The following is a 19,210-nucleotide window of genomic DNA, read 5'->3' as shown; positions in this document are numbered from 1 at the left end:
TGTCTCTTTTTTTTAAAACCCAAGAGTTTGAATATTCCTATGCTACAGCTTGGAGAAGAATGCTGCTCTTGCACAGAGAATACTGCTTCACAGCAGTGTTTAGCAAGAACAAGATGTAAAATTTCAATGATAATGCAAAAATGGAAGCCCCCTTTCTTGTCACTTGGGACTCCCTCTACTGCCCTTAGAGCAGAGATGAATGGAGTAAGAGAACCAAGTTCAAGGTCAGTAAGCTGCAGGTCTGTGGACTCCTTGGTGTTCTATGAGGACCCAGCCTCTTTCCTCTCCCTCTTTCTGTTTCACTCACATTTTGATAAATCTGTATTGAAGTGAGAGCACGTTTTATGCTCCTTGGCCCAGGCACAGAGCTCTCAGGGTGACAAAGAGCTGCAGCATTACTTTGTCACTCTCAAGAACCGATTAGACCACCAGACTAGTACATATCAGAAAATGTAGGATGAGGGCAAGGCAGAGCTCTAACGAAGATGCCAGCTGGACCTGAACTACTCTCTTAATCCCTCTGGTTAAGATTATCATTAGTTCCTTAGTGAGACAGAACAGGAAACTGATTCCAGAATCACTATTTCTTTCTTATAGTGTAGTGTATACAAGCGTGTGAAGTAAATGGAATGGGATTCTTATTACTGGATGTGGTTAATAATTTTTAGTAAGTCCTTTGATTTTCTTCATCCCAAGATAAGATTTAAAGCCCTAATTGTTCACTTGTGATTCTGAGTGGTTGTACACACCTGACCTTGTAATTCAATGTTTGGATGCCCAGAGTGAGCAAACCAGGCAACACCCTGACAAACCGATACATTTGAGGGACTTATTTCAAGACTAGTATATGACAGGTACATTAAGATGATCATTTTCTTGTTTTTGACACTTTATCTCATGATTTCGGGGTTGGGCATAGTCAGGTGCAAGTGCAAGAAAGTGGAGGCACTAACTGCCTAATATTTAAGAACAGAATAATCCATAAAGCACAACTACACAGAAATTGATTGCGAAGCCCTTGCTCTTGACAAGTGCTACAATTACCACTAAAGGTGCCTCTAAAATTTGTGTTGATTGTAATTCTCTTTTAGCTTCTCTTCTAGAAAGGAACCAAACCCTTTAATTATGTCCCTCTAAAGAAGTTTATTACTAATCTATTCACTGATCTTTATTACTGCAAACTTGTCTGTAAATCTGGAAGAACATCGTCAAATGTCTTCACCCTCTGGCCTTTCTCTCTACGGATTCCAGATCTTGTTATGCCACCTCCACTGGAAATTTTAGTGTTAGAAGACTTCCTTGATCCATGTGCTCATGCAGCTCAAACTCTGTGATTAACTGTGTGGAATCCCACGTAGCAAATCTTAAAATAGATGTGGAGGAGGTAGAAAACCGTCCTGGGGAATTTAAGTCAGTCAACATGACTTATTCAAAGATGATCCCTTTTATGGTAACTTGAGAGTTATTCTGGAAAATAATTATTACCTTTTTTTTAAGCCACTATACTCACAATTATTTGTGTGGAGGCAGGAGCTTTAGCTCTTGATGGTGAATTCTGGTTTTTATATCACTCATTGTAAGGAAGAATGTATGTAACACATGTTAAATTGATGGGGAAATATGCTGAAGGCATGGGTTTTTCCACAAAAACATGAGCATGAACTCTTGATATTTGATTGATTATCAATTGTTGCATAAGAAGAATTTGATCATGGTATTATGGTATCCTGTGTTTTGAAACAAGTAGCATTTTGAATTATGTCATCCCATGCCTCTGCATAATAAACAGAGTATTATTTGCAATATACAGATGGCAAAATTAGCTGGGAAAATTTCTGCACTTACTTCATGAGGCCCTGCAGAGTGATATTGTAGGATTCCTACAAGTGTTTCAGTAGTCCTTGGTGGGGACTCCTGGGAAGGACAGCCCTGCTTTTTATGGAGCAGTGTTGCCTGACGGATGGTGAAGGACCAGGATCTACGACTGTCAGTCGTCTCAGGAGCCGCGGCCGTAAGAACCATCGTGAAATTAAGGGACAGACACTTGCCCTGTTCCGAGGCCTTGCATAAGCACCTTTGATCCTGTAATGCCCAAAGGAGAGGCTTCTAAAATATGACACCCCACCCAGGTGAGGGAAACTTGGTGTTAAAATTACTTTGACTTAAAGATCAACACATTTTTGGAATGCTTCTTGCTCCCAAGTATTTTTTATTGGGTAAATTCGTACTCTTTACACAAGATAAAATTTCTTTTTTAGAGAAGTTACACAATCTCTCTTTTTAGGCTCAGTATCACCGGGCATTCTCTTCCGTTCAGTTGCAGGATTTGTGCTGCAGAGTTCTTTATGAAAAAAAACACAACACATAGTTTCATATATGTCTGTTTTTATAATTCACAAACATGCTTCCATTAATTCTTACTGTAGTTTTCCGACTTCATTGGCTCTTTCTTTGGGCTTCCCTTTCAAAGCTGGCTTTAAACAGCCCAAATTTTTGTGTTAATCTTTGTCTATTGTTCAGTAACGGGGGTCATTAATTCACTAATAGCATTGGAGAGGTGCTAAAGTTTTTCAAAACTGCAGATTGACCTAATTAATGTCTTTTCTGAATTGTGCTAATTCCCCCATTAACCACTCTGGGGCCTCTTAAAACTCCCCAGTCTCTCCCTTCATCTCTTCAGAAGTGTTATGTGCTTAGAACAGGTTGTGATTGCCTTGATTATGCATAACATAGCAGCGTTTTTAAAAATGTTTGCAAAAGCGGTTTCCTTCTTGTCATTTATTGCTCGTGTTAGTCATTTATAACTCTCACTTCTACTTTGCCAACTTTTAATTGTTTTCCATTATGCTTTCCTGTCCTCACCGAGGTTTGCCTACCACCACCACCGGGCAGCTACTATTACTTGGCGATTGACAGGGAAGAGGATTAAGCATAGGCCTAGATCAGAAAGATACTCAGAATGACACTGATTAAAGATAATTATTTCCCAGTGAGTAGAGACTAGAGATTAGTGCCAGAATCGTCCTCTAGCTTTCATTGTTCATTATCGGGGACCATGTATAGTAAACCATATATAACGACAGGTCGTTCTGTCATTTCCATGCCATACATTCATAGTTATAGCTGCAAGTGGAGCTTGAGGTGGAGGTGCTGTGATTCATTGCGTGCAGAGGATGTCCACATTAGGTAAGCAGAATGGGGACTTAAAGCCTATTTCTGTATGCGGCTTCTGTGCTACACAGGTACGTAGATAACAGAAACCGCCCTTTTTTATTTTATTTTGTAATCTTGTGCTTAGCCACAAAATGTGATTTAATTTTCACATGCCAGACTTCCTCACCTGCATGTCAATCAATTCTTCACTGGCAGCTAAGGACTAAATAAAAGAGTTGAAGAAGGAAACATAAACCCAGTTTAAGAAAAATTCACATGTCCATCTGATTATTTGCTTGATAAATATGCTAGATTTGGAGATGATTGTTGGCTCCTCCACATTATTTCTCATCTCTGCCTCTTTGTTTTTCAGAGCACTGTGTTAAGCGTGTGTTTCTGATGTTTTGATATCCGGTGCCTTGCTGACCCCGGAGAGACCATGCCTCCGGAGCTCACCACCTCCCCCCTACAGTAAACAGCTAGCCTGTAAGCGCGCCTTTCATCCGCAAATCAACGTGTCCAGAGCCCACAGGCCCCACTACCCACCTGGGACAGTATTCCTGTCGTACCCTAGTCATCTCAGGGCCAGGTACCAAAACCCAGAACCTGCTGAAATGATTCAAACTAGCCAATCCTAAACTTGCTTAACCTGCGTCACCTGTTACTTCCTACCGAAACGACAGTAAAGGCTCTTTTCCACATTTTCCCCTTGCTTCCTCTGCCTCCTGATGGGCCCCGTGCTTCCCTGTGTGGTGCCCGTGGTACCGTGGGAACCGTGAGTATAACAACTATCCTTTTTAAAGATTTTATTTATTTATTTTAGAGAGAGATAGAATGGGCAAGTGGAGGGTGGGGGCAGAGGGAGAAAGAAAAAGAGAATCCCAAGCAGCCTCTGTGCTGAGCACCCAGTGCAGAGCCCGATGTCGAGCTCTAACCCACCACCCTGAGATCATGACCTGAGCCGAAATCAAGAGTTGGACACTTAACTGATGGAACCAACCAGGTGCCCCAAGAACTATCTCTTTAATGGCAGTCGTCCTCTGATCTGTTGGCCTCACCAGAGCTGAATACGAATAAAACTTCCATTTTACAACAGGTATCTATTACCTTCAAAAATGATATGTGATTTAATCACATTAATTTTCACTAACTCCTTCCCTTTCTATCTGCTAGAATGCATTGGAAGACAGACATTTGGTTCCTTTTGTGTACTGATAGATTCTAAGGGTGTTGAATGGTGACTGGCATATAGTATATGCTCAGTAAATGTTTAATTGAATTAATTACATATTTAATTTCTTTTGTTATCTTTTCTCCAGAGCTGCTTTGCAGAGACTAACCAAGTTATGGCTATTGCAGGGATCAGAGCAAAGAAGAAATTCTGTATTATCTGTGTTCTTGACACACATGGAGAAGGCAAACAAAAAAAGCCCAGAGGGCGTCTTCCGTTCACTTTCAGTTCACAGTACAGGAGCTGCCTTTGCCTGAGTGTGTGGTCCGCTACAAGCCAAACTTCCGGCCCTGACAACAGGCTCGCTGTAGGACCCTGAATAAGACCCATCACTTCTCAGTCTTTGTCTAGTTGTAAACTGAGGGGATGGACTAGGAAAGCACACATTTACTATGCTGAATAATTTTTTATGAACTTTCCCCTTTAGCAATATAAAGCCTGTAAGTATTGGTCTCTTTATTTTAAGATTTTATTTATTTATTTGAGAGAGAGCATGAGCGGGGTGAGGGGCAGGGGGAGAAGCAGACTGTCCGCTGAATAGAGAGTGATGCGGGATCATGATCTGGGCCAAAGGCAGATGCTTAACCGACAGAGCCACAAAGGCACCCCAAAGTTCTCTTTATTTTAAAGATGAAAAACTGAGGGGTTCCTGGGTGGCTCAGTCGGTTGGGCTTCTGCCTTTGGCTCAGGTCATGATCCCGGGGTCCTAGGTCCTCTCTGCTTGGCAGGGAGCCTGCTTCTGCCTCTCCCTCTCCCACTCCCCCTCCTTGTGTGCTCTCTCTCTGTCAAATATATATATATATGTGTGTGTGTGTGTGTGTGTGTGTGTGTGTGTGTGTGTGTGTGTATAAAAAGATGAAAAATTGAGGCTGAGAGAAATGACATAAATTACCCAATGTCACACGGTTTGTAAATGAGAAATAGATTTCAACCCTTGAAAGTCAGTCTATGCCCGTAGACTTATGTTCTTACTCTCTCTTTTAAATCTTTTTTAAAGTATGATATGCTTAGGAAAGTAGAGATTGCATACGTATAGCACACAAATGATCACAAAATGATTCCATGTGTGAAACTCTAACTCTTGTCAAGAAAGGGAAAAATCCCAGGAGGGCTCCCTCTTTTGCATCCCTGTCAATTGCTATCCCTTCCACCTTTCCCAAAGGTAAACCACATCCTCAATTCTAAAATCACAGTTTAGTTTTGCCTGTTTTTGAAATTCATATAAATTATTTTTTAGTTATATTCCTTTTGTATCGGGCTCTTTTGCCCAACATAATGTTTATAAGATTCACCAGTTTGATTGCATGTTAAGTGCGGTGTGTATGAATACACTGCAATATGTTTATTCATTGTGTTATTGGTGAACATCTGAGTTGTTTGTCGTTGGAGCTCTGACCACTTTGCACATAATTTTGGTGTACATGTGTATGCAGTTCACTCGAGTACATACCTAGGAGTGAAATTTCTGTATCCACAGATGCCCTCATCTTTCCTACCAGCGGTATGAAAGTTCCAGTTGCTTCACATCTTTACTACATTGGTATTATCAGCCTTTTCCCATTTTTGTCTTCTACTGGAGAGTTGTTTTTGATTAGATCTGAATTTGCATTTTCCTGATGACTAATGAGATTATGTATTTTTTCTTATATTTATTAGCCATTGGATATCTTCTTTTTGAAGTATTCCAAGTCTCCTCCCCATTTTTCTATTGAGTTGTCTATGTTTTTCTTATTGACTTGTAGAATTCTTTGTAAACTTTGGATAGATTTGGTTTTATGTACTGTAAATACATTTTCTCACTGCTTTATCAGTTGGTTGGTGACATCAATACTGGAACTAATTTCAGTGTCCCAGTGTTGGGCAGATGTAAGTTGGCTCAGTATCTACACTTCATCTTTTTTGGTGTCATTACGAGGCATATTAAACTTCCCAGAGTAAATGTGGGTTAATTTCCTCATTTCCCCCCCCTTTTTTTCTTTTTTTGGGTAAAGGTCTCTTCACATATATATGGACTTTATAGAGAGGGAAAACCCCTTCTTGGGATTCAAATTTTGGTAAGAGGAGTGAAGAAAAAGTGTGTGGATTCAGTGACCTCAAAATAGAAAGTCCTTAGCTACAAACACCAAGCTTTCCCTGACCTTCCTTCCACCTGAGCCTCATCTTCGTCCTGACCCTCCCTTTACCTCGATCTCCCCTTAGCCTCACCTATAGTAGGTGGTGGTGTCCTTTACCAGGGTCAGGGGAAGGTCAGGATTATAGTATCAAGGATGAAGGGAGTGTCAGGGATGAGCATGAGAATGTTAAAGTAGATAATATGAACATTTTAAAAGCTGAGAGATTAATATTCTTAGGTGTAATAACAAATGTTTTGTTTTAAGTTTCAAAATGGTGGTAGCATGAACTCCACAGCATAGATCAGCTCAGACACTACGTGGAGATGAGACTCGGTGCCGTGGAAGGCCGGCCTACTACATCTAGAGCCTCTAGGACATCCCTCCGTAGGCCTTTGTTGAGTGGAGCCTCCCTGCACTTACACATTGTTTTAAGTTCCAACCTATTCACATACTAGCCGTCCCTTATTTCATCGTGGTATGACTTGGCATTTGATGTTTTTAATATGCCTAAATCAAATGCCTGTAATCTACTATCTCCATGTGGAAGCTGCTCAAGAAATCAAAATCATAGGTTTTGGTTTTGGGGGGTTTTTTTTAAAGATTTTTATTTATTTATTTGTCAGAGAAAGAGAGAGAGAGAGAGAGAGCACAAGCATGGGGAGCAGCAGAGGGAGAGGGAGAAGCAGACTCCTCACTGAGCAAGGAGCCCGATGTGGGACTCGAGCCCAGGACCCTGGGATCATGACCTGAGCCGAAGGCAGACGCTTAATGACTGAGCCACCCAGGCATCCCCAAATCATAGGTTTTGAAGCTCAAATTACCTTAGATTATCTGGTTCAGGGGTTTTAAACCGGGATTCTTTAATAGGCTTCTGTTGATTTATTCCTGCCATTGTTTTGTGTATTCCTGCCTCTCCATGTGTCTCCATGTATTTTTCTGGGGAGGGGGTCCACGGCTTTCATAAGATATTCATAGGGGTCTATGATTCCCCATCTATGCCTTAAACATCTAGTTCAACACCTTCCTTGGGTGAAAAAAATTGACATACTTAAGGCGTGACATCTAATGAGTAGAGGACCTTGAGCCAGGCATCACTGTTCCCAACCTGGATGGACACTTCGGCCAGAACCAAAGATTCCAAGGTCAAAGGTAAGAAATTGTATAGGGCGATATCTCATGGTCCCGATTAATGGGATTAGACTTTCTTTTTTTTCCCCATCAAAACTCACTTTCAATTATAAGAAGATTCAGTGGAAACAGAGGATTTAATGTACAAAACATTGCTTTATTGCCAAGCCATCCATTTACTCTGTAACTTGGGGGAAGCCTGTAATTAGAGTTAACAGTAGTTCTGATTAATAAGTTCTATCTGCTCTCATACTGTGCTAGGGTTCCTTCGAGTGCTGGGACATGTTTTATTAACATGGAAGGGCTGTTGCCGCTCACGTCTTGTCACTTGAATCAGTTGCCTGCTGGCCTGGCACTCCATTTTGTGTGGCAGAACCTTACTGAGTCTGCATGATAATGGGCCTTTTAAAGCCTAAACAATAAACATTCATTTTACCACTCCACCCAGCACAGAAATGCTCTCTAACCTCAAATCAGCCACAAATAAGACTTGGAAATCAATTCATTGTGCATCGGCTTCCTGCCTGGCTCATGCTTTGCAGCAAATAATTTTCGTAAAATATCTGCAGAGCATGTGTGTTTTGAATATGCACAAGTTGAGGTATTGTATGTAATGGGGTCTTCAACCCTTTTGTGGCATTTCTGTTTTTATCCATAGAACAAATTCTATTGAGCAAAGCTGACTTTTTATGCACTGGTAACTAGGACTGGAAAGCCCCGAGGTGGGCTTCAGGGGAGAAAAAGGCTTTAGTGATTTCGCCGAGATTTGGGGAGAATTTTCAGCACCCCAAAGTCCTCTGGGTATTTGAGAAATTATGTTTCATGGAAAAGCAATTTATGATATTTGTGCTGGTCAGATTCATTAGAATATTCTTATGCATAAGGTATTAGGTGTTGGAGGAGCCAGGAGGAGTGCATTTGGCCCCAAAAAGGAATATCTTGTCAGGTTGAGACAGAAGATCAAATGGTTATGTCTCAAATTCCCTTCTGCTGGGGTTTGAAGTTTGAGCCAGACTTTCTTCTTCCTATCTCCTAGGCCAGAGTTCCATTATTTCAACATGCTCTGATGCTCCTGGGAGCTTCCAATTTCTTAAAATTCATGAGAACTCAAGGCCAGGAGGGGTGCGTCTCAAATGTTTTCGGTTAGAGGACCACTCAGGGAGGCAAAGAGCCCCTGTCCCAAATGTTGCTATTGTAATCACTCTCCTTCTCCCTCCCCTACCTCAACAGTGCTGCAATTAGTGGCAAAACTGATGCTGCTTTGGGGAATTTCAAGGAGCTGATGTGTGTTTTTCATTAGCATAAGAAAATTAGTAACTTATGCCAGAAACTGAAGCCTTGGCTCTGTTAACTATAATATAAGCCTTAATATGCGGGAGACCAACCCGAAACAACATGGGGGTCCTCTTGGCCCACACTAAGATGGATGTTTTAGAGCAGGGACGTGTGGCCCAGCCACAGAAGATCAACTAACCTTTTAATGATATTCATTCATTCTCTCTCTCTCTTTCTCTCTGCACATTTGCTTTCAAGCAGGGTTTTTTCCTAGTTTTTTTTTATTTTTAAAGATTTTATTTATTTATTTGAGAGAGAGAGAGAATGAGAGATAGAAAGCACGAGAGAGAAGAGGGTCAGAGGGAGAAGCAGACTCCCGATGCGGGACTCGATCCCGGGACTCCAGGATCATGACCTGAGCCAAAGGCAGTTGCTTAACCAACTGAGCCACCCAGGCACCCTCCTAGTTTTAATCATACATTCTAATGAAAAATGGGGACCTCTCCCAGCTTATTGTATATGCCTTTTATTTTATGTTTCAAGAGTTCATCTTGAAAAAAGGGGAAACATGGAGGTCAGGTGCCAAGGCTATTGTAGGGTACCAATTCTATTTTAAAATCACAGCAGTGTATTTGAGATACAGGCATGATATGATGATCTCCCTTATTGCAGTTACGATTAAACATAATGAGGAGGATCAGTCTGCAAGCTTATCACTATTCTGTGTTGTAAAATTGCCCAAGAGTAAAATGAAAATACAAACAAGGAGTTTTAATGAGCCAAGGTAATAAAGATCCAGGCAACAGGAAGCTGGTGGCTGTGCTTGGGTCCCTTCCCAATGGGTGGCTTCAACCGGACTCTCAGAGCAAGTCTGAGTTATGATGAGTCACTTTCCATACATGAGATTTAAAGTACTGAAGAGTATTTCCAAACCATGTTATTCACTTAAAAAGAAATTCATTTCATTTTCATTCATGTGAGAAGTTCCATTGTACTAACCTGCAAGATACAAAAAAGAAGTAAAACCCATTTCCTTACAATTATTTTTTCTTTTGTGAGTAAGTATAAATGTTTTGGACATTTTAATTGACTATAACTGATAATACTGGGCTAAGAAAAAAGGTCTATTGGGAGCACTAGAACCAGAATTTTTTTCTTGCCCCACAGTCATGTTCTAATTGAGGTTTATACTAAGTCATCATCATAAACTAAAATAGTTTTTTCCTTTTGTGGTGAGAACACTTAAGATTTACCTTCTTAGCAAATTTCAAGTATACAATACAGTGTTGTTAACTGTAGTCACCATGCTGTTACATTAGATCCCAGAAGGTATTCATCTTGTGTCCTGTTTGACCAACAGCTCCCCTCTTCCCCTTCACTCCTCTACCAACCACCCTGTCCCTGGCAACCACCATTCTACTCTTTGTTTCAATGAAACTGGTTTTCGTACAATAAAAATAATATTCTAATGGTCAGACTGAAATATATTTCAGTTATCTCTCTGTAGAATAGCAAAAGCCCTTTAGCTTTCTTCTCCTTGAATACACATACTTTTGCCTGCATATAAATATCCTAAAAGTGCCAAAGATGGACCTGCATAAATGGAGCACACAGGTTAATTCAAAATGTGAGCAGTTCTTCTTTTTAATTTTTTTGCACAAGAACTGGTTGGATTTCAGACTTAGGCAAAATGGAAGGAGCAGGTGATATGAATCTGTTCACCTTGAGTTGTATCACCAAGGATTTGTGTTGCTGGTGAAGGTTCTGTGATGGGTAAGGATAAACATTCATCTCCTAACATGGGACTATCTTTTGTGTGACTCAGGGCCATTCTGAATAATATATGTTTGTGAGGATCTTGGTGTGGAGCATTGAACATCTGCAAGAATGGGAGAGACATCTGATGACTTTTTCTGGGCTAGTCAAAGAATGTCTACATATTAGACATTTGGATTCTGGTGGGAAACTCTCAGGGAAACCAGGACATAAATTGTCTTGCCTCATTATGACATATAAACTTTTGGAAAAGAAAGTAGCTTCCTAGTATTGTTCATGATTTTTTTTTTTTTAACCTGAGGTGCACATCCCAGAGCTTTGGGATTTTAACTATATCCTCTCTTTTGTCTAACTTTTTCTAGAAAGAAACGTTTGATTCAGTAAAGATGTATTTATCTTTGTGATTGGAGAGTCTCTCTCTAGGCTCTTACCAAAGATAGATTCCAAAATGTGAAAACAGTAAATATAGTCACCATTTTAGGAGGTGCAACTCATCTCACTACCACACTTGGGGAATATATTGTTAAGCAAGATTTTCTTCTTGTTTTGAAGCCAAGAATATAATTATCACCTGATAATTTATGGGGTGCCAACTCTTTAATGGCATCTAGTAAGCACTGAATTGCTTTAGGGGACAAAGACATTGTGTCACCTGCAATTCATTAAAAGGTCACAGGCCATTGTCAAAAACAGCATGTTTGAATTCCCTGCTGTAATTTGATAACATTGTGTTCTGTCTATGAAGAGTCCCAAGTCTAAGGTTTTTCTGGAATCCCCACTTCCTGGGAGCATGATGCTAAAGATCTACTATAAATTGGGATGTTTGAATGGAACCAGAGTGGCTTTTGTTTCAGAGAGATGCCCTTTAAAGCTCTAGAGGACCCAAACCCACTGGCTTTCAATATATGGCCTCATTGCTCACAGTTTCAATGAGCAATTTCCTGTTTTATGACTCCTGATTTAAAAAAAATTATTTTGTGCTATAATCTTTCAAACTTATGGATATACCAGAAACTTCAGAATAAAGGAATATTTCACCTGCTGAAGGAAACCATACTTTGGGCGGGTGGCGGGGGTGGTGGTTAAAACATATCTAATATCCGTGAAAGGAAGGGAAAAATCTTGGGAATACTAGAAACATCAAGAATCTGTCCCAAAAAGCTCCCCTAAATTTAGATTGGAATATATTTTCATAGGGCTTAGGTAGAGATGTAAAGAAGAAAATTTGACAAACCCGGGGCACCTGGGTGGCTCAGTTGGTTAAGCGACTGCCTTCGGCTCAGGTCATGATCCTGGAGTCCCGGGATCGAGTCCCACATCGGGCTCCCTGCTCAGCAGGGAGTCTGCTTCTCCCCTCTCATGTGCTCTCTCTTTCTCTCTCTCTCTCATTCTCTCTCTTTCAAAAAAAAAATAAATAAATCTTTAAAAAAAAAAAGAAAATTTGACAAACCCATAAGAGTGGCAGCTGTTGCTCTTTTAGCTTTTCACCTTCTCTTTTGAGTCAGATTTCCCTGATGGCCTGTCTATCCTCCAACACCCTCTCAGTTGTTCCCTCAAAATGAGCTACTGAATGTTGTAAGGTACACACATACACAGATAACATATGTAAAGAGTCACACATTTCCTAAAATGTTGACAGGTGTCTGCAATACTCATCATTGGAGATACTGCTAAAGTTAAAGTACAATATTGAGATTGATAAAGATCAAAAGAGATGGGGGGAAAGAGACTTAGCTAGTTCATGTAACAGCTGCAACCATTCCCAAATGCTTTTCTGCATAATCATGCAAGAAATTCATCATGCATTTCCTATTAAATATTCATGCAACTTTCTCCATAGAAGGGCTGTGGTATTTATTAATTCTCTGGTGTTGGTACATTTTGGTACATCTACTGCCAGCAATAAATGTGTCATGCCTAGCAAATTCAATTCTTGGCAGAAAATATTAGAATATAATGCTTACTCTCAGGATATTGCAAACTTTAACTGTGCCTAGATGGTTTTCAAGACCACCTTGAAATAAGCAATTCCCTTTGTTTTTAGATGAAAGGAAGGGTCAATGGGGTGGGAAATGGATGGATAGATAGCATTTCATTTTTAGTGCCCCATTTTTGTGAGAGGTGATCCATTTTTAGACAAACTAGTAATTACCGTAAAAAGAGTTGGGTCTAATGTTTATCAGCAAGTGAAGTCATCTGCTTTTCTACACAACTGAAAGTTCCTTATCCTAAGATTTTATTAACTTGAAAGGATGAAATAGGAAAAGCTAATTATCAAAAATTGTCCCCCAAATTTGTCAGCATATAACATTATGAATCTCTAAGCTGGGGTATATCAATAAAGATGGATAAAAATCAAAATGAAGCTTATAGCTTGCACTTCAGAATATTTTAACACGGATAGACACGGAGTAAATTGACATTTGTTTCAGTAACACATTTAAAGAATGTCTATTTTGTGAATTACACAAAACTTGAAATTGCAGGGGGAAAAAATGGAAGTAGAAGACATAGACCCTGTCCTTAAAGTGTCTATAGTTTAGTTGGGGGAGGAAAATATTCATCCAATGAACAGCTAGAGAAACCAAAAAAATATTTGATCATGTAGAACTAATTGACCATACTTATAATGTGCATCATATTTACCTCTAAAACACTTAAATACTTTTCTAATGACAACTACATTAAGGAGGAAAAGCAAATAATGTCCTCATTTATTAAGTGGGGAAAGCTGAATGGCTGGTCTATGTTTATTCAACCAGCTATTGAAGAGTTGCGGTTACAGCCAGTTATTCTGACTCTTGGCTACAGTGAAGTAAAACCACCACCAAGGGAACCCCCAGGGAGGGTATTTTCCAGTAGCTCTTCTTTTATTCCATAGCAAGGGCCTCTCAGAGCCCATTTAAAAAACAACATGGATCTTCGTTTCTGGCTATGATGAAGTAGTTTGCAACCGGCCACTCTCTAGCCAAAAACAACTAGAAATACTGGATAAAACAAAACAAAACAAAACAATTAGTTTCAAGGCATAGGAGAACTGCTGAAACAATCAGGACCGGGGAGGGAGGGAATACTCCAAAAAGGGGGAAATCTCAGAGATTTCAATCAATAGTCTGTGTCCGTTTCTTACCTGAGGGCATTTGTTGGTTATGGGTATGGGGAAAGAGGATGAGAATCTGGAATTTGCCTCCCATAGGGAGGGAGGGATGCTGTTGGGGGATAGAAAAACCAGCAGGGATCTTTTTCAGGAGGGGAGTGGAGTGGCTAAGAAAAGAATGGGGTGGAAAACTGAGATTGATGTAAGGCCGGCTATCTCCTTAATACATTTGCTAAAAATATAAAGCTGTAGCTCAGAAGGCTAAGAAGTTAAGCAGGAAGCCTTCAAAGAGCAGAGTAAAGTTCTTAGCTGTCTTGCCATGCTGAGACGTAAGGATTAGATAGAGTTCAGGACTCATCCAGAAAAGAACTATGTCTTAGGAACTGAAAAAACCAGAGGTCGACTGAGCCATTGCAAAACTGCCACCAACCTGAGTCAGTTCACACCTTAATTCAAATTAAGTTGATGAGTTCTCACCCTATCTGCCTAGCAGAGTAAAGTAAAATTCTCTGGATGTAGTTAACATTATATGGAGCTTCTACTACCATACCTATCTACCTATCTATCTATCTATCTATCTATCTATCTATCTATCATCTATCTATCCTAGTATTCCATAAAATAAAAAAAAAAATACTGCGTGTACTAGAGATGGAATCATATGACCATAGATAAGAGGAAAAAAAGATAACAGAAACAGACCTACAGTTGATGCAGATATTAGTGTTAGCAAACAAGGATCTTAACTATGATTAGGATGCTAAAGAAAATAGAGAAAAGGTAAAGAAAATAGAAAACAAGATGAAAAATTTTACCAAAGAGTTCAAATCTATTTTTAAAAAGGTAGTAAATGGAAATTCCAGAATTGAAAAGCAATGAACTCTGTAAGGGTTTCATAGCAGAATAGATTCAGCAGAAGACATGACTAATATACTGGAAGATATGTCAATAGAAAACTATCTAAGTTGCAGCACAGAGGGAAATAAAAATGGAAAATACAAAAAAAGAGCCTGAGGGACACATGGAAGACAGTAAAAAATTCTATCATATATGAGAGTTGAATACATAAAGAAAGGTGAGAGCACAAGCAATATTTGAAGATAAATTGGTCAAAAATGTTCCTAAACTGATAAACCTATAGATTTAAGAAGTGCCTAAAACCAAAACAGGATAAATAAAAGAAAAGCAAAAAGAAAAACAAACAAACAGAAAAAACAAGGCACATCACAGTAAAAACTGCTGAAAACCGAAGATAATTAGAAAAAACTTTAAGTACCAAAAATAGGTACATTTTCTTCAAAGAAATAACAAAAAGAATCACACCTGACTTTTCATAGAAATGATGGAGGCCAGAAGAAAACAGAATGATATCTTTAAAGTCATGAAAAAATATATCTGTCAATTTTGCTCAGCAAAAATATTCCCCCAAAATGAGCTAAAACAAACATACTTTTCAGGAAACACAAATGAAGAGAAATTTTGGTACCAGATCTCCACTAAAACAAACAAACAAACAAACAAACAAACAAAAAAACTAAAGGGAGATTTTATAAGTGAAATTTTAGATTTTTTTTTTTTTTTATTCATGAGAGACAGAGGAGGAGAGAGAGAGAGGGAGAGAGAGAGAGGGAGAAGCAGAGGGAGAAGCAGGCTCCCAAGGAGCAGGGAGCCCGATGCGGGACTCGATCCCAGGACCCTGGGATCATGACCTGAGCCTAAGGCAGACGCTTAACCATCTGAGCCACCCAGGCGCCCTAAGTGAAATTTTAACTAAACTTTATTCAGAAGAAAAATCAGTATAGATGCAAAACCAGAACTATAAAGAGGAATGAAGAACACCAGAAAAGGTGAAGTATAAATAAATCTTGACTGGAAAACCATTAGTATTTGCTGGATTTATAATATAGAGAGAAATAAAATGCATGATAACAACAATGTGAATGGTGGGAGAACTATATGGAGTTAAAGTGTTCTAAGGTCAAGCATTTTCAAGGAAGTCATAAGAGAAAAAAATTGATCTCATCTTTGTAAGTCAGTGATATATGATGTAATCTTTAGGATAACCACTGAAAGACTATTAAAAAGGTATAAATACAAGATGCCATAGAGAAAACTGAAAGAACAACAAATAGATTTGTTTAATTAAAAAGAAGACAATATGGTTAAGTGTCTGCCTTCAGCTCGGGTCATGATCTCAGGGTCATAGGATTAAGCCCTGCATTGGGCTCCCTGCTCAGCATGGATTCTACTTCTCCCTTTCCCTCTGCCCCTCCCCCAAACTTGTGCTCTCTCTCCCTCTCAAATAAATAAATAAAATCTTTAAAAAAAAAAAGAGAAGACAATAAAGGAGAGAAAAAGGAGGATAAAACGGGTTGGATAAAAAGAAAACAAAGATGATAACTATAAACCCCAATTTATTATCATTACACTAGATAAAAATGGGTTAAATAGTACCACAAAACATTTGAGAATTTCAGATTTGTTATAAAAGCACAGTTCAACAATATTCCAACTAAAAAGCATACATTAACTGTAAGGGCACAGAAAGGTTATAATTAAAAGAATGGAAAGAGATATGCCATGTAACACTAACCAAAAGAAGGTACAAATTTCAGACAAACTACACTTTAAGGTAATAAGTGTTAAAACATATTGAAAGAGATACTTAATAATGTAAATGGGATAAATGCATGAGGAGAATATCACAATTCTAAATTTGTAGCCAGCCAGTATAAAGCAAAAACTGATACAAATAAATGAAGAAACAGACAAATCTACAATCATAGTAGTGAATTTTCACTCACCTTTCTGAATAGGTGATTGGATAGACAAAATAGCCAGTAAGGTTATAGAAGTTCTGAACAATAAAATTAATGAACTTGAGCTAATTCCTACTTATAGAACAATGAACCAAACAATGTCAGAATACTCATTTTTTCAAGTGCAAATGGAATACTTGCCAAATTTTATGTGCTGCAACATAAAGCAAGGCTTAATAAATTTTAAAGACTCAGTCATTTAGAATATGTTTTCTAACTATGGAGGAATTAAGCTAGAAATAAATTAACTAAAAAATTCCCACCTTTTAAAAAATTAAACATTGCATTTCTACGTTGTCACACATAGAAATTAGAAAATATTGTGTACTGGAGGATAAGGAAATCAAAACAATTTATCAAAACTTGTGTGAGGTACCTAGAGTACTTGAAGACACACATTAGGATAAAAGGCAGAAAAGGAACAATCTAAGCTCTCATTTCAAGAAACTAGAAAAAGAACAGCAATCACAAACAAAATAGAAGAAAGGAAAGAAAGATAAAACAAATGATCAATGGAACAGAAAACAAACTTACAATAGAAAACAATTTCAACAAAGCTAAAGTTTGGTTATTTGAAAAAGACTGATAAAATTGATAAACCCCTAGCAAGACTCTTCATGAAAAAGAAAAGATACAAATTGCAAATATTAGGAATGAAAAGCAAGCATCACCACAGATCATCCAGACACTAAGGTAATAAAACTAAGATAGTTTTATATACAACTGGCATACAACTTTATGTCAATAAATTTGATGATTTAGAGGAAATCAACAAATTCTTTAAAAATTTAGTAATTAAATCTGTTATTGAGGATCTTTTAAGTTTATTGAAAATCAAACCTGTTATTAAAAGCCTTTCCACAGGGGCGCCTGGGTGGCTCAGTCGTTAAGCGTCTGCCTTCGGCTCAGGTCATGATCTCAGGGTCCTGGGATCGAGCCCCGCATCGGGCTCCCTGCTCGGCGGGGAGTCTGCTTCTCCCTCTCTCTCTGCTTTCCCCCTGCTTGTGCTCTCTCTCTCTGTCAAAAATAAATAAAATCTTCAAAAAACAAAAAATAAACAAACAAAAACAATAGGATTCCTTTAAAAAAAAAAATAAAAGCCTTTCCACAAAGAAAACTAAGCATATGTCACTTCACTGAAGAATTATTGTAAACATTTCAGAAGAAATAATACCAACCTTATATAAATTTTTCCAGAATATAGGAAAAAAGAAGCATTTCCCAACTTGTTTCATGAAGCCACTATGAACCTGTTACTAAGACCTGAAAAGGAGTTTACATGAATAGAAAATCATAAGCCAATCTCTTTCATGGATTTAGAAGTAAAAATCCTAAACAAAATAGAATCAAATCTAATAATATAGAAATGGATAGTTCAACAAAACCAAGTAGAATTAATTCCCAGAATGTAAGAATTCCTTAAGAAAAATGCAGGCAGCCTGATAGAAAATGGACAAAAGACTTGTATAGGCACTTCTTAAAAGTCAATACTTGAATTGCCTTAAATACATGGAAAGGTGCTCAACTCTACTGAACTTCAGGGAAAAGCAAATTAAAACCATAATGGCATATACTATACATTCAAATTGAGTTTTGAAGTAATTGGTGGTAACAGTGTAAATTGGTGTAACTATTGTGGAAAGCCATTTGGCCATATCTACTAAAGCTGGTCCAGCAGTTCCACTCCTGATGTATGTGTGTTCACGAAAATATATGTACAAGGTTGTTCACTGTGCACAATTCATAATAGTTCAATTTAGAAATAAACCAAAATGTTCATCAAGAGTAGATTGGATAAATACATTGTGGTACATTTATAAAATGACATGACATATGCCAATTGAACAATGCAAATGAACAAACTATTGCCACACAAGCAACATGAATGAATCCCACAAACATAATGTTGAGCTAAAGAAGACAAAGAAGCTACTACAAGAAATCATTTATATAAATTTCAAAAACAAGCAAAGCAAATATATGTTGTTAGAAGTGAGGAGAGCAGTTTTCTTTCAGTTAGTGACTAAAGTGGACACAAGGGATGATTCTAGAGTGGTGGTTATGTTCTGTTTCTTGATCGGGTGTTGATTACAGTGTGCTCTTTTTTTGTCTTTGTTGTATTTTGACACAAAGTTTACTTTAAAAGCTATAAGGAAGCTCTTAGATAAATTGTTGAATGTTTTTGGACCAAAGAGCAATTCTCTCAGTTAACTCAAGAAACTCTTTTACAATAAGGAGGAAAAGGGAAGGTGGGTAACAAAAGCTCTCCTTCTTTCACCCACAGATCCTAAGCACGCAGAGGTATAAGAGGGTAAGGTCAGTGCGAAGTCGGTGAGAAAGAGAATTTCAGATAAATGGAAGATTGGCCTTATTGGGAAGGAAAGGTTTGAGATAGAGGCCTTCTGGGTGAAGTGAGGGCTCTGTTTTTGTTTTTTTTTGTTTTTTTTTGTTTTTTTAAAGATTTTATTTATTTATTTGAGAGAGAGAATGAGAGATAGAAAGCACGAGAAGGAAGAGGGTCAGAGGGAGAAGCAGACTCCCCACCGAGCAGGGAGCCCGATGAGGGACTCGATCCCGGGACTCCAGGATCATGACCTGAGCCGAAGGCAGTCGCTTA

The sequence above is a fragment of the Eumetopias jubatus genome, unplaced genomic scaffold, assembly GCF_037043125.1.
Source record: "Eumetopias jubatus isolate StellerSeaLion01/CBP00866 unplaced genomic scaffold, mEumJub1_p1.0 scaffold_3, whole genome shotgun sequence".
NCBI classification, from domain to species: Eukaryota; Metazoa; Chordata; class Mammalia; order Carnivora; family Otariidae; genus Eumetopias; species Eumetopias jubatus.
Note: the sequence above shows the minus strand (reverse complement) of the source record.